The following is a 17672-nucleotide window of genomic DNA, read 5'->3' on the forward strand; positions in this document are numbered from 1 at the left end:
AGGCAGAGGGTGGAGGAAAGGTTGTATTTCTCAACATCAGGTTTATTGATCTCCCTCTAAGTGCATTGTCAAGCTAAGACATGTAGTCACCAACTAACTGCTTTGTACTAGCTGACTCTGTGAGCAAATCAAGCTCCAAGGGATTTAATTTTCACCTTAGAAAGTCTAGTCTCAAATACAAGGTAATTCTGTTAGACTTTCATACTGTATTCCTTCTTTAACTAAATCCAAGGTATCACAGTATTCACTTACCAGTGGAAAAAAATTGGGGTAGAGTTTCTAAATGTTTAAATTTTATCTATTTGCTAAAGCATATTTCTTAGCTTCAAGGTTTTTCTTTTAACCAATTCAGATAAGGAAAACTTCCAAATTCATTTTGAGATGACAAAATTAAATGTAGATTATTTTAATGCAGTCATTTAACCTTTTTAAACATAAAATATTTTGGCATTTCTGAACCAAATGTCGAAAGAGCCAAAGCACAACTTTTTGGGTTTTTTTCATCTTGCTTTGGCTTCATTTGGAGAGTTCCTTAGTTTAAAAAGAGTTGGTTTTTGTCCTCCAGAATATTCCATTTGCTCTTCTCCCACTATCTTCTTCCAAGTAAAGTTGTCCTTTTCTTTTGAGTACACTCAACACTTGAAAAATGCCATTTCACGTTGTTCTTTCTAAAATGACTTGAGACCGGGGCAGCTTCACTCTTGTACTTGACAAATAATCATTCTTGACTGAGAAATTGAACAAAGCTGAAAATATTTCCAGTAAAACAGATATAAAATGTGAAACTGATACACTGTGATATACAGTTGTAGAAACACAGCCATTTCATGAAAAACACTTCAGAATAAATCTGTGTAAGGAAGCAATACTTAGCCTTCCTTCATTTATCTCCCCTTTGCCAAATCAGGGGAGAAGGAATGTTTCCAAGAAGCAAGAAACTTGTCTCTGGACAACAGGTAGAAAGGGACACCTAATTAACTGGTGACCTGTTTTGCTTGATGAAATATGCATATCACACAGTCATGACTGAGACTCACTTTACCTCAAGGAAGAGTTCAGAAACTCCATGACCAGTTCAATAGCTAAGAGGGCAAGATCAAAAATGAGTGGCACTAGGAATTTCACATAAACAGGAAAAAATCCTGTGGAGAAAAAGTCCTCTTCTATACCCATTTTAAAAAATGCAAAAGAAGAATTTAGTGCTCTGAGCCACAAGGATTCTACAAATAATCCAAAATATAATGTGCTGTGCATTCAAAAACAAGTAGAAAGGAAAGGCATTGCTCTAATGTCTATAAATGCAGTAAGAACACTTTATACATTTAATGACGTCTGTCACAATTTTATGAAATGCCCTTAGTTTATCAGAATCACATGATATATGTGTGTGTGTGTTTGTGTGTGTGTGTGTGTGTGTGCGTGTGTGTGTGTGTGTGTGTGTGTGTGTGTGTGTGTTTTCCCAGACTTCATTTAAATCCATTTCAGAATTTTCAGGTATGGAGACATCTGGTTTAAAGGATATAAATAAAAGCTTGAATCTTTCATACTGTTATGCTCTGGTTCTATACTTCTTCATGCATCACAGGTCTGGAAATTCTGTCTCACTCCATTAGTGAGACCGTCTAGTATACCACACTGAATAGGTCTTGGCCAAAGGAGTCTCTTAGTCCTATGTCGTTATATTATACCACATTCATAGGTCAGTGTAACCCTGAATAGGTATATTTCTCTGGCAGGAAAATATTGAAATTTTTTATTGAATACTATCCTTATTTCATTATAATTTACTGGCACTGAGCTATACTTTCATCATCCCAACAGGAATTCTTGGAGCTTTCATGAGCACAGTAACATGTTATAGCAAAAATAGCTTAAAAATAGTAAGAACTACATTCTGCGGTAAAAGATGAGACACAGATTTTGTGTCCCAAGAAGTGGGCTAGCCACCCAACAAGTGGGGAGAGAAGGGAAGACTAAAACTAGCATTTATTACTGTTTATTATGTGCCAGACCCTAATTTTATGACATGGTGTGCATATACTTTAGACTGTTAACTCCACCATCTTTTTCCAATTGTGAAGAGGAAAGAAAAAGTGTCCATGAGAGGTTTGACTAAGTTACTTCACAAATATCAACTTCTAGTATTATTATCATAAGCACTCTCAGTTCGCTATCTACACACAACCAGCTCTCAAGACAGCCTTGGTTCTGCTATTCCTCTCCAGAAATAATGAATAAAACAGCCAACTGTGCTCTTACCAGGAACACTTTCTGTATCTGCAAAATAATGCAAGAATTTGGATTTTTATATGCAACATTCAGACAATCTCTTATGATCCTGGGAGACCGCTTCTGATGGGGAAGCCCCACTGGGCAGGGGTGGGAAACCTGTGGCCTCCTGATTTCAAGATTGTTCTTTTTGAAGCACCAAAGGAGTAAGAAAAGCTTCATCTTTCTCTGCTGCACCCCTTTTAATAAAAGGATTTGTTCTGTAAAATTTGGATTCCATCAAAAGGCTGCACCGAAGGACCTAGAAGGCCACATGTGGCCTTAAGGTTTCAGGTTCCCCACCCCTGCCTGAGTTTTGTGCTTTTTAAAAGATAGACATTTACTTCTTTGTGACTTCTTTTTGTGAATTTTAGTTTAGTATTTATTTTAGTTTAAATTTTAGTTTATATTTTTTTCACTTCAGAAAGCAAATATCCCAGGCTAAATACCTGAGATTTTTAAGGTACCGGAAAAGTCAATAGCCTCAAAAAATCCATACCTAAGAAACACTCACATCACAAAAAAGCAATATTTATTTAGATGTTTGTGCTCACTACACCTGACAACACATCTAAGTGGTCCCCTAACACAATAAAACATGTGCTTTAATAAAACTTAAAGAGGCCGAGCGTGGTGGCTCACGCCTGTAATCCTAGCACTCTGGGAGGCTGAAGCGGGTGGATTGTTTGAGCTCAGGAGTTCCAGACCAGCCTGAGCAAGAGCGAGATCCCACCTCTACTAAAAAAAATAGAAATTAGCTGTATGACTGAAAATATATATAGAAAAAATAAGCCAGGCATGGTGGCACATGCCTGTAGTTCTAGCTACTCGGGAGGCTGAGGCAGTAGGATTGCTTGAGCCCAGGAGTTTGAGGTTACTGTGAGCTAGGCTGATACCATGGCACTCTATCCGGGGCAGCAGAGTGAGACTCTTATCTGAAAAAAAAAAGAAAAAAAAGCTTAAAGAAAATACAGTTTCATTAATACTTTCTAAATTAAATTTAAGTGCAAATGTCAGTTGGGGAGTTAACACATTCATCTCTCAGAAGCAGTAACAAAGACACAAGGTGAAATGCATGGCCCCAGCTATGGACAGTGCATGTTGAATAGCCTGGGGAATGTCATTTCACCTCCTCATGAGTCAATCCTAAAGGACAATGATGCAGTATCACGTGTCAAATCACCTTGAACAAAGGACAAATATAAGCCCACATTTCCCAGAGTGTTATTTCTATTGTGAGTTTCAAAAGTCTTCTTGATTGTTCTCCTGCTGCCATTGGATTCTGGAGGATTTAGAAGAGGAGAAGGGAAAGCATAAACATTTCACTCTGGTACAGTCAATAGCAACGTTGTTGAGAGTAGTGCTGTCCAACAGAGATATAACACAAGCCACATAGGCTGTGTTAATTTTCCCAGTAGCTACATTAAAAAAAAAGAAGAAGAAACAAATGAAATTAATCCTAATATGTTATATATAATTCAACATATCCAAAACATTGTTTCAACATGTAGTCTTACAAAAATAATTATGTTGCTCATGTGGCTCATGTGGATCCTGGCTATCATAAAGAACAACACAGATATAGAGCATTTCCACCATCTCAGAAAGTTCTATTGGATGTGTGGATCTTGGGTAGTAGGAAGTTGAAATTGGGAAAATAATTGCACCTGGTCTGAAAAGCTTGGCCTGAGAACCAGCAGCCAGCAGCTCTTACATACCATTATCTCTTCCCAAATGCCAGTCTCTGGGCTAATGATTCTATCAATTTAGGAAAGCTCAAAATTTCCCATCTACAACATTTTCATCAAAGAAATAAAATGAGAGGTTTGAAATTGCTGATTGCCAAGGTAGCTTCCTTTCAGCTCTCACAGCATCTTAGACAACTGCTAAAGAAATCTGCATGAACAATATTAACTAACCCTAAAAACAGGGGGGCTCATTTCAAAAGGAACATGTACATGGCATTTTGTATTTCAGTGTTATCTCCACTGTATCTTAAAAGGAACAGAGAAAAATTCAGCTTGAACTTGGCTTTTTCTTTTCCTCTCTGTTTACCAGTGTTTTCCCTAGCAGGTACAGGCACAGAGCCCAGGAGAAGCTGTCCCCTGAAGTTTAGCCAGGAGTTTCCCAGTAGAACATTGCTCTTGCTTAGAAGTTCCAGGTCAAATCCAGCAGATTTTTTCCTCCTCTTCTTAAGTGAAGTTGGCAAAAGAAATAACTCTTTCCCAAAATGCTTATTCAAAAAAAAAAAAAAATGGTTACACCATTTAATCAAGCTACAAATTTATTGAAGGCTTATAACTGTGGATATCTAAATTTAGCTAATTCAAATGTTCAGCAAGAAACAAAAATCCCTACATAAAGAGTGCTAGCTACTCTACCTGCCGTTCCACTCAGTAAGCATATGGGCCTTCAAGAGAGTAACTGGTCTCATTTTCCTCCATGTTTCAGCATCTCTTTGCCATGAGTGTTATCTGGTCTTTTAAATAAAATATTTTTATGCATGTGGATCCTAAACTCAGCTATTTACTTTATTGCCTAGTTACAGGATTATTAAAAGTATTCTGACTATACACAATTTTTGCCTTAAGACTAGATTAGACAGCCTTCCTCCTGAGTAAGATGCACATGTAAGTGCCAGATGTTATACTGTGGGTTTATCCAAGATGATCCCTTGAAGCTGACACCATGGTAAAAGAGATAAAGGTATGTACACAACTCTAAAATTAGACAGAAAAATCATAATACCTGTTAGTTCAAAGGAAATATAAAAACTCAAGAAAGAAAGAAATATTTCTGCCAGTTCAAGTGAAGAAATCATGAAAGACTTGTTAGAGGAGGTGAAATTTGTAATAGTTCTTCAAGGAAAAGAAAGATTTCAAAAACCAGGGATGGGATGGAGCAACTTAATGGCCAGAAGGAGACCACATAAACAAATGCATGAAAATGAAAATAAGAAGTTAGAGTATGTGCAGAAGAAACAGACAATATTCCAATGTGGCTGATATGTGGGAAACATTAAAAGAAAGTAGGAAAATGTTGTGTGGATGTATAGGCTTGAACCCAATGCTAAAAAGTCTTAGGTATGGTAGAACAGGCTGTGAAACAAGCCCCAATGTATATAATGGCTCAAACAAAATGGAGATTTGTTTTTCATTCATGTAACTGTCTCTAGCAGAAGTTCCTAGTTTGGTGGGTACCTCTCCTCCACATGATGAGTCAAGTACCCAGGTACCTTCCACCTGTGGTTCCATCATCCCTAAGGTTAATGACCAGCAAATAGTCACAGCCTCAGTAAGCTTACCTCAGTAAGCTCTTATATTTGTAAGGGGCTTTTAAAAATATAAATTAAATGTAAAAGATTTGTATTGACAGAGACAATCCTGCAACACTAAGATACTATTCAGCCATGAAAATAATAAAATTGTGTCTTTTGCAGACACATTGGTGGAACTGGAGCCATTACATTAAGTGAAACAATTCAGATGCAGAAAGTCAAATACCATATCTTCTTATCTATAAGTGGGAGCTAAATAATGTACACATATAGACAAAGATTGTGGAATGATAGTCACTGAAGATATGTTTTAATTTTTTTTATTTTTATTTCAGTATACTATGGGGGTACAAATATTTAGATTACATATATTGTCTTTGCCCCAACCAAGTCAGAGCTTCAAGCATGTCCATCCTCCAGACAGTATGTACTATACCTATTAGGTGTGAATATACCCATCTCCTTACCCCCTCCCACCTACCTGACACCCGATGAATGTTATTACTTTATGTGCACTTAGGTGTTGATCAGTTAATACCAATTTGCTGGTAAGTACATGTGGTGCTTGTTTTTCCGTTCTTGGGATACTTCACTTAATAGAATGGGCTCCAGCTCTATCCAGGATAATATAAAAGGTGCTAGATCACCATTGTTTTTTTGTGGCTCAGTAGAATTCCACGGTGTGTGTGTGTGTGTGTGTGTGTGTGTGTGTGTGTGTGTGTGTGTATCACATTTTATTAATCCACTCATGTATTGATGGGCACTTGTTTCCACATCTTTGCAATTGTGAATTGTGCTGCTATAAACATTCTAGTGCAGATGTCTTTTTTATAGAATGTCTTTTGAAGAAGACCCCAAAGGAATCATAGCAACAACAAAAATAAGTAAATGGGACCTGATCAAATTAAAAAGCTTCTGCACAGCCAAGGAAACTATCATGAGAAGACTATTTTTCTTAGAGATTGTTTTGATTTTTATTCGATTTGACATCCTGATTAGAAGATTAGTCAGAATGAAGCTTAACATTGTAACATTACTACATTATAGTGATATGGCTTTACATTGATTGTATATAGAGAAAAAATTAGAATTAAGGCAATAACAACATGTGCAGACCAAGGACATTACATTATCTGGCCTGAAAAAGCATGTTAAATATAGCCTTAGGGCCTCATTGTCTTCTGTCTGGTAGACACAAAGAGAAAAATAGTGTGGAGAGGATTTGCCCCTTCTTAACGGCTTGGCCCCAAATTATACACATCACTTCTGCTTTCCTTCCATTGGCTAGAACTCAGTCTCATGGTCACTGTTAATTTTATTTTATTTTATTTTATTTTATTTTATTTTTCTGATATAAATTTAAGGAGTACAAGTGCAATTTTGTTACATGTATGATAATGGGAGAAAAAACAATAAAAAACCTTCCTAAAAAGAAAAGTCCTGGACCAGATGTTTTCACACATGAATTTTACCACACTTACAAAGAAGAACTGGTACCTATCCTGCAAAATTATTCCACAACATCGAGAAGGATGGAATCCTCCTCAACACATTTTATGAAGCAAATATAACCCCGATACCAAAGCCAGGAAAGGATGCAACAAAAAAGAAAACTACAGACCAATATCTCTTATGAATATAGATGCAAAAATTCTCAACAAAACCCTAGCCAATAGAATCCAGGTGCTTGTCAAGAAAATAATTCATCACAACTAAGTGGGCTTCATCTCAGGGATGCAGGGATGGTTCAAAATACACAAATCTATAAATGTAATTCACCATATAAACAGAAGCAAAAACAAAGACAATATGATCCTCTCAATAGACGCAGAAAAAGCATTTCACAAAATTCAACACCCTTTCATGATACGAACACTCAAAAAAATAGGCATAGACGGAGCTTACCTAAAAATGATACAAGCCATATATGACAAACCCACGGCCAATATCATACTGAATGGGGAAAAATTGAAAGCATTCCCACTTAGAACTGGAACAAGACAAGGTTGCCCACTATCTCCACTTCTGTTCAACATAGTGCTGGAAGTCCTCACTACAGCAATCAGATAAGAGAGCAGAATTAAGGGTGTCCAAATGAGAGCAGAAGAGATCAAACTCTCACTCTTTGCTGATCACATGATACTATACGTAGAAAACCCCAAGGATTCAACCAAGAGATTCCTTGATCTGATACATTAATTTGGTAAAGTCTCAGGATACAAAATCAATGCACAGAAATCAGAGGCATTCATATATGCCAACAACAGTAAAAGTGAGAACCAAATCAAAGACTCAATTCCATTCAAAAATAGCAAAAAGGAAAATAAAGTACCTTGGAATACATTTAACTAAGGAGGTAAAAGACCTCTATAGGGAGAACTATGAAACACTGAAGAAGGAAATAGCAGAGGAGGTAAACAGATGGAATAATATACCATGCTCATGGGTCGGCAGAATAAACATTGCTAAAATGTCTATACTACCCAAAGTGACCTACAGAGTCAACGTAATCCCTATCAAAATACCATCATCATTTTTCACAGATATAGAAAAAATAATTTTATGCTTCGTATGGAACCAGAAAAGACCCCGTACAGCAAAATCAATCCTAGGCAATAAAAACAAAATAGGAGGTATCAATTTACCAGACTTCAAACTATACTACAAGGCTATAGTCATTAAAACAGCTTTTTACTGGCACAAGAACAGGGACATTGACCAGTGGAACAGAACAGAGAACCCAGAAATAAAACCATCCTCATATAGCCAACTAATCTTCGACAAAGCAGACAAAAACATACACTGGGGAAAAGAATCCTTATTCAATAAATGGTGCTGGGAAAACTGGATAGCCACATGTAGAAGACTGAAACAAGACCCACACCTTTCACCTCTCACAAAAATCAACTCACGCTGGGTAATAGACTTGAAACTTAGGTGTGAAACTATTAGAATTCTAGGGGAAAATGTTGGAAATACTCTTCTAGACATTGGCCTAGACAAAGAATTTATGAACAAGACCCCAAAGGCAATCACAACAGCAACAAAAATAAACAAATGGGACCTAATGAAATTAAAAAGCTTCTGCCCAGCCAAAAAACTATCAAGAGAGCAAACAGACAACCCATAGAATGGGAGAAAATGTTTGCAAGCTACACATCTGACAAAGGGCTGATAACTAGAATCTATTTAGAACTCAGGAAAATCAGCAAGAAAAAATCAAACAACACTATCAAAAAATGGGCAAAGGACATGAACAGAAACTTCTCAAAAGAAGACAGAATAATGGCCAACAAGCACATGAAAAAATGTTCAACATCTCTAATCATCAGGGAAATGCAAATCAAAACCACAATGAGATATCACTTAACTCCAGTGAGAATGGGCTTTATCAAAAAGCCCCCAAACAATAAATGCTGGTGTGGATGCGGAGAGAGAGGAACACTCCTACACTGCTGGTGAGACTGCAAACTAGTTCAACCTCTGTGGAAAGCAATATGGAGATACCTCAAAGCGATACAAGTAGGTCTACCATTTGATCCAGCAATTCCACTAGTGGGCATCTACCCAAAAGATCAAAAGTCACTTTATGAAAAAGACACCTGCACTCGAATGTTTATAGCAGCACAATTCACAATTGCCAAGCTGTGGAAACAACCCAAGTGCCCATCAATTCATGAGTGGATTAATAAAATGTGGTATATGTATACCATGGAATACTACTCAGATTTAAGAAACAATGGTGATATAGCACCTATTATATATTACTGGATACAGCTGGAACCCATTCTACTAAGTGAAGTGTCTCAAGAATGGAAAAACCAGCACCACATGTACTCATCAGCAAATTGGTATTAACGATCAACACCTCAGTGGACATGTAGAAATAACATTTATCGAGTGTCGGGAGGGTGAAGGAGGGGATGGGTGTATACAACCACAACAAATAAGATGGGCACCGTTTGGGGAATGGACACACTTGAAGCTCTTACTCGAGGGGCGAGGGGGGCATGGGCAATATATGTAACCTTAACACTTGTACCCCCATAATATGCTAAAAAAAAAAAAAATGTTCCATTGATCAATATGTCTATTTATATACTAGTACCATGCTGTTCTATTTATTATAGCCTTGTAGTATTCTTTGAGTTCAGGTAATATGATTCCTCTAGCTTTATTCTTTTCACTTAGAATTGCTTTGACTCTTTTGTCTCTTACTTTGGTTCAATATGAATTTTAGAATTTTGTTTCTAATTCTGTGAAAAATGACATTGGTGTTTTGATAGTAATTGTACTGAATCTGTAAATTGCTTTGGGAAGCATGACCATTTTAATAATATTAATTTTATAATATTAATTTAATAATATAATACTAATTTCCAATCCATTAATATAGGATGTTTTTCCATTTCATCTACAATTTCTTTCATCAGTGATTTGTAGTTCTCCTTATAGAGATCTTTCACTTTGTTGTCTAAGTTTATTCCCAGGTATTTTATTTTTACAGCATTGTAAATGGAATTGAGTTCTTTTTTTTTTTAGAATATCTTTTTTTTTTTATTTTGGCATATTATGGGGGTACAGATTTTAAGGTTTCAATAAATGCCCATTTCCCCCCTCCCCCCAAAAGACTGAGTCTCCATCATGACCATCCCCCAGATGGTGGAATTGAGTTCTTGATTTGATTCTCAGCTTGGCCTTTGTTGGTGTATAGAAATTCTATTGATTTTTGTACATTGATCTTATAACCTGAGACTTTTCTGAATTTATTTACCAAATCTAGGAGTCCTTAGGGTTTTCTAGGTATAAGATTATGACATCAACAAACAGAGCTAATTTGACTTCCTCTTTTCCAATTTGAATGCCCTTTATTTCTTTCTCTTGACTGATTACCTAGGATTTACAGTACTATTTTGAATAGAAGTAGTGAAAAAATACATCTTTTTCTTGTTCCAATTCTTAGGAAGATTGCTTTCAACTTTTCCCTGTTCAGTATGATATTGGCTATGAGTTTGTCGTATATAGCTTTTATTATTTTGAGATATATTCCTTTTATGACTAGTTTGTTGAGGGTTTTTAACATGATGGGATGCTGAAATTTATCAAAGAATTTGTCAGCATCTATTGAGATGATCATAGTTCTTTTTTCCTTAATTCTGCTTATGTAATCAATCACATTCATTGATTGTGTACGTTGAACCATGCTTGTATCCCTAGAATAAAACCCAATTGACTATAGTGTCTTATCTTTTTGATGTGCTATTGAATTCCACTTGCTAGTATTATTGAGGATTTTGCATCTATGTTCATCAGGGATATTTGTCTGTGGTATTCTTTTGTTGTTGTTGTTGTTGTTGTGTCCTTGTCTGACTTTGGTAACAGGTTGATACTGGCTTCAAAGAAGGAGTTAGGAAGGATTCCCATCTCCTTGATTATTTTTGGAACAGCTTTAGTAGGATTGATACCTTTTTCTTTGTGTTTTTTGGTAGAATCTGGCTGTGAATCCATCTGTTGCTATGCTTTATTGCTTGAGAGATATTTTATTACTGATTCAGTCTCACTACTCATTATTGGTCTGTCTAGGATTTCTACTTCTTCCTGGTTCAATCTTGGGAGGTTGTATGTTTCTAGGCATTTTTTCATTTTCTCTCAGTTTTCTAGTTTATGAGCATATAGTTGTTTATAGTAACCTCTGTTGATCCTTGTATTTCTGCAGTATCCATTATTATGTCTATTTTTTATTTCTGACTGAGCTTATTTTAATTTGTTCTCTTCTTAGTTAGTCTAGCTAGACATTTATCAGTTTCCTTTATCTTTTTAAAGACACAAATTTTCATTTCATTTATTCTTTGTGGGTTTTTTTGTCTCAATTTCATTTAGTTCTTTGATAATTGTTATTTATTTTTCTGCTAGCTTTGGGTTTATCTTGTCCTTGTTTTTCTAGTTTTGAGGTACAACATTTAGTTGTCAATTTGTTATATTTCTATTTTTTTATGCAGGCATTTAACACCTTCTCTCTTAATGCAGCTTTTGCTGTATTCTAGAGGTTTGGCTATGTTGTTTCATTTTCATTTGTTTTGAAAATTTTACTTTTAATTTTGTCATTGATCCAAAGATCATTAAGAAGTGTGTTGTGTAAGGTCCATGTATTCATATACTTTTGAGAATCCCTCCTGGTATTAATTTCTGGTTTTATTCTGCTGTGATCTAAGAAGATACTTGACATAATTTCAATTTTTTTACATTCACTGAGGTTAATTTTGTGGCATGAAATATGGTCTATCTTAGCAAATGTTCCATGTGCTGATGAGAAGAATGTATATTCTGCAGTTGTTGGATAGAATGTTCTATAAATATCTGTTAGGTCATTTGATCTAAATTCCAATTTAAGTCCAGTATTTCCTTGTTGATTTTTTGTCTCAATGATCTGTCTAGTACTGTGAGTACAGTGTTGAAGTCCTCCACTATCACTGTATTGTTGTCTATCTCTTCCTTAACATATAGTAATATTTATTTTATGAATCTGGTTGCTCCAATGTTGGGTGCATATATATTTAGGATTGTTATATCCTCTTGTTGAATGGATTCATTTCTCATTATATAATGAGCTGCTTTTTCATTTTTTTCCTATTGTTTTTTATTTAAAGTCTGTTTTATCTGATAAAATGTCACTACCCCTGCTCACTTTTGGTCTCCATTTAGGTGGAATAACTTTTTCCAAACCTTTATCTTCAGTTTATAAATGCCTTTACCAGTAAGGTGAGTTTCTTGCAAGCAGCACATTATTGGTTCATGGGGTTTTGTGTTGTTTTTTAAACTTCTGCCAATCTGTAACTTTTAAGTAGAACATTTAATTTAGTCACATTCAAGGTTAATATAGATATGTGAAGTTTTGTTCCCATCATAATGTTAATTGTTATCTAGCTGTTTTGTGGATTCTGTGTTCGCTTTTATTTTCCTATGTGGTTTTGTGGTTTGGTGAAGTTCTGTTGTGTTGCCGTTTATTTCTTTCTCTTCCTCTTCTGTGTAATTTTTTTAAATAAGACCTATGAGTTTTATCCTTTCATGTGTTTTTATTGTGGCAAATATTGACCTTCCACTTCCATGTTTAGAACTCTTTTGAGCATTCCTTGTAGGACTGCTGCTAATTTGAAAGGTTGGGAAACATAATCCAGTTGTTTTTCTAGGAAGAAAACAAAATAAGTTTTTGGGAAACAGCTACCAGTCTCTGAATACCTTGTTAAGGTATTCAGATTTTCTTCAAAACACAATGAGGAACAAACTATGAAAGAATTTTGGAAAGAAAATTGACATGACAAAATTGTTTAAGAGCATCTACTTACTGAAGTAGTAATAAGGAAAAAAATTAGTCTAGGCCATTTACCAGATGTAGGAGGTAGAACTAACTCAGTTATTCTCAAGTCAGTGAGACACTAACAGACTTTCATGTACCTGGAAAATATTTTAAAGTTATCTATTTGTCAATTAAACTTCATCACACATCAATTAGCATAGTGATTTTTACTCTCCAGAGAGCACAGGCTATAGAGAACAATCAGGAGTTATGAGGATTTACAGTAACAGTAGATTCTTTATGGGATAGTATGTGAAAAATATCTATAGCACAATATAGATTTAAAAATAAATTTCTTTCAGTATAAAAGGCTAGAGCTGATACCAGTGAAAACACAAGAAGCCTATAGGGAATTGGCAGTTCAAGACCTAACTATTTCTTCACCATGTTAGGTAAAAACATGGCTTTGAAAGCAGAATGACCTAGATTCTAATTTTTACTCTGCAACTAACTGTGTGATTTTAGGAAAATCACTTAGTGTCTCTGTTTTCAGTTTCATCTCCTATAAAGTAGAGGAGGTTAAAAAAAGAAAACCTTTCTTAAAAATTGTGGTAAGGATTACTAATAATATACATAAAACAGCTGACCCAGTGCCTGGCACAGAATAAGCTCTCAATAAATTTTAACTACTGTCATTCCTATTGTCGTTAGCATGCCTATTTAAAGCCTCCTTTGAACAAAAACAAAGTCATTTGTATTCTAAAATGGCTTTGCAAATGATGCATAATTTACAAACATTAAAATATGTGGTTACAACTTGCTGTTTCATTTCAAATTTATAAGAAAAGAAGCAGAAGTTCAAAAAGCAATTTCCTTAATTAAAAGAAATCTGATGTTCAAATTACAAGCATAGTTTTATAGCCATTAAGCTGGATACAGACCATTACTCATACACCTTTGTGGTTTTTCAAAATATACTTACCTTTAAACACTGAGAACCTAATGGTTCCTGGATAAGGGTTGCAGGTAAAGTCATTTGCCACAATGAGATATCTGCATTAGTCACGAGTCATTATTTAGTAAAGACAGGAAATAAACAGACGCATAACGAAACAAAATTATTCTATGACCTCCATCTGAGGCTTTTTGCTTTGTGACAAAATTGAATTATTAACCCATTAAAAAATTATGTACTATTAACTTCATAATTAAGGCATTTGATAGGCATTCAGTGAAAATTTGTTGCTATTCAATAAATTAAGAGTAGATGTGGTCCTGTGGTTTGTAATTATTCTTAAAGAACTCTGCCATCTGCCTTTAAAGTTAGATGATCCCCACCTTAAGTTGCAGTCCGTTGGAAGCAGACAGGCCTGGGACAAAAATTTGAATGCAAATGGTTTGTTTCAGTGGCTTCCCCTGGAAGAACCAGGAGGGAAGCCAAAAAGTAAGATAGGGAAAGGAAGAAAGAAAACTCACCAAGTTTTGGTGAGCAAGTTACCACTGTAGGGAACTAGGGCTCAATCCTTCTGGGAATATCTGGGGTACAATATCACACATGCCTCTGAGTTGTTCCACCTGAGGGGGACTGAGGTATTTATCCATCAACTCCTACTTGTTCCAGGTTGAATGCCACGACTGAGGATGTTAATACCCTGGCACTTTAGCGTGCCCAGTTAGGCCAAGAGCATTCCTACAGCCAGACAAAACCTCCTAGTGATGCCAAGGAAATATAGGGGAGGCACTGACAATGTCTACTGACATATCCAAGGAGAAGGGCTTGTATATTAATATTTAAAGGTAAAATGAGCCAAGTGTTATTATCATCACTGTTATTTTACCCGAGAGGAAATATTTTTTTCTTCCCTAAAGCATACCAGAAATTCTGACTGCCCATTGTACCAGGGTTCCCCAGAGAAACAGAGCCAATAGGAGATAGATAGATAGATAGATAGATAGATAGATAGATAGATAGATAGATAGATAGATAGATAGATAGATTGTAAGGAACCGGCTCATGTGATCATAGAGGTTGACATTTCTCAAGATCTTTAGGGTGTGTTGGCAACGGGAAGCCCAGCAGAGCTGATGGTGTAATGCCAGTCATAAGGCCGGTAGGCTCAAAACTTAGGAAGAACTGATGTTTCAGGTGGAATCCAAAGGCAGGAAAAAAGCTGCTGTTTCAGATCAAAGGCCATCAGATAGGAAGAATTCTCTCTTACTTGGGGGAGGGTCAGCCTTTTTGTTCTATCTGGGCCTTTAATTTATTGGATGAGGCCCACTCAGATCAGGGAGTGCAGTCTGTTTTACTCAGTCAACTGATTTAACACATTGACTGCCACACTAGGAAAAAAAAAAATGTTTGCCTTGGGGCCACGGTGTTTTATTACAAAAATAGAACAAAAATTTCAAAACCAAAATGATACTTTCTAATTTAATGAAAAATATAGGGTTTTTCTATTGTTTTCTGTACATGAGTTATATGCAACTTGAAAAATAGTTCTGGTGGCTCCGAAGGTGAATAGATATGTGAGTTACATATGTTTCACAAAACCCCGGGCTCAAAACCAGCGTGAGTTAAATACAACTTGCATGGCAGTTAATATGTTAAATGTCAAGCTCATCCCCAAACACCCTCACAAAAAACCCCAGAATAATGTTTGACCAAATATTGAAAATTTATACATAAAACTAATCATCATACCCATTTAGTGAATGTAGCAATCAATGTTTTTCAGATTGAGAACTCAAAATAAATATTTAAATCACTTCATGTTTTCACAAGGAACAAAAACTAAACCAGGGGAAATAAATACAGGAGAAAGTGTCCAAACTGGTACTTACTGATGAAACACTTTATGACAATGCCTGTATTTTGTGCTCAAATCTCTCCGTCAGTCACATATTCAGTGCAGCTGGTCTCTGGGTCAGGTGTCACAGATCTGCAGGCAAGGATGCACACTTCAAGGAGCCCTGGGTGAACCACAGTGGGAAGCAAGGTCAAAGTAGACACATCCTTTCCTTGTGATATGAAAGGGAGGTTTCTGTAATGAAGCAAGAAATGCAGAGGCCAGCCCGCTTTGTAGATAAACCGAGTGACCTAAACTACCCTGAAATTCGAGTTCTCGAAAACACAGAAAGAGATACTTCCAAATGTCTTTAACAACTGGTGTTTTTGTTTTCTTAATCAATAAAGTTTTACTTTTCTAAACAGTGACTTTACATAAACAACCATTCCACCACAATTATCCCTAATGCACCTTGTTAAAACCCAAAATGTCAAAAGAAATCATGGCTCTTCACTTTCAAGGACCACGTTCTTACTGAAAATCAAAATGAATGAGTGGTTCCTTCTCTGCTTGGCATAGATGCATGTCAGCAATCACACCATCTCATGAAAAAATTTCGCCAGCTAAACATGATAAATATATAGTATGTCATTTGTGGGAGGGTGTGTGTTTTAATAATGAAAATTAGTACATTTTGTGACATAAATAATATTTTTGCCCCAAAGAAAGAAGTATGGTGGGTATTTTAGGGGGAGGCTTTTAGAGATTCGTGGGCATTAAAATTATTATTATCATTAGTATTATTATTACCAAGGTGTCAGGTAAGAAAAAGAAACTAGCAAGGCACTTCTGTGGGTCCTGGGGATATAGCAGAAAATAAAACAGATAAAATTCCATACCCTCATGGAATTTATGTTGGAGGGGAGGAAGATAAATGAAAAACACCAAAATAAATGTAAGTGCTTAGAGAAAGGTAAAACATGTGAGGGGAACAGGAGGAGAGGGCTTGCCATTTTAAACACAGTAGCCAGGGGAGGATCACAGAGGTGAGCTGAGCAGATACCTGGAGCCAGCAATTTCCAGGCAGAGAGGACAGCAAGTGCAAAGCCCCTGAGGGGCAATGTGCCTGGCCAGTCAAGAACCCGTAAAGGGGCTAGTGTGACCTTGTCAGAGTGAAGGAGGGGAGAGCAATAGACAGTGAAGTCAAAAGAGGGTGACAGGCAGTGGCCAATTCATGTAGGCCACCATAAGGACTTTGGCTATCACTCCAACTAAAACTGGGCAGAAATTCCAGCAGAGATCTGTTTTATGTTTGAATGGGATCCTTTGGTGGCTGTGCTGAGAACAGACTCCTGAGGGGCAAAGGCAGAAGCAGGGAGACCAATAAAGACCAGGGACTGTGATGTTGCCTTGCCAGGGAAGGGATCCAGCCAAGAGAAGATGAACATTTTGTTCCAGGGTGAAAACAGTGGAGTTAGTGAAAATGGTTACATTCTAGATATATTTTAAAGTTAAAGGCAATGCAATTTCCTGGCAGAACCAATGTTTAATTAAAAGAAATAGAGGAGACATAGGCTTTCCAAAATTGTAGGCTGAGCACCTGGAGGAATGGAATTGCCACCTACTGATATGGAGAGGACTGGGGAAGGAGGAAATTCCAACTCAGGTAGGAACATATTAGCTGTGAGGTGTGTTCAAATGGTAAGTCAAGCAGATAGTCAAATGTGCAGGTCTGGAGATGAAAGGAGCAGTCCATATTGCACATACAGTCTGAGGAGTGTCATCTCAAGAGATGGTATCTAACACCAAGACTGACAGAGGTCACCAAGGGAGAGCATCCAAAGGGAAAAGAAAAGCAATTCATATAGAAATAAGTTTCTGAAAATATTGTATGATTGAAAAAAATATTACTTTTCAACTGTGAATTCATTTTTAATTATTAGAAAGGGATTTTAGAAAAAATAAAATATACATAAAAGACCAATGAAGAAAATTTAAATCACCCATAATCCTCTCTACCCAGAGACACACACTATTTGGCATACTT

General features: G+C 36.3%; 1 long non-coding RNA gene across 1 annotated transcript; it reads right to left on the reverse strand.

The window, feature by feature from the left end:
• Positions 1-2783: 2783 nt before the first annotated feature.
• On the reverse strand, positions 2784-15895 carry LOC142861110 (uncharacterized). Its single transcript, XR_012912489.1, has 2 exons — positions 15681-15895; positions 2784-3203 (listed from the first exon to the last, which is right to left on the reverse strand). It is a non-coding gene; the product is annotated as an uncharacterized LOC142861110 (long non-coding RNA).
• Positions 15896-17672: the final 1777 nt, after the last annotated feature.

Source organism: Microcebus murinus, chromosome 1 (genome assembly GCF_040939455.1).
Source record: "Microcebus murinus isolate Inina chromosome 1, M.murinus_Inina_mat1.0, whole genome shotgun sequence".
Lineage (NCBI taxonomy): Eukaryota > Metazoa > Chordata > Mammalia > Primates > Cheirogaleidae > Microcebus > Microcebus murinus.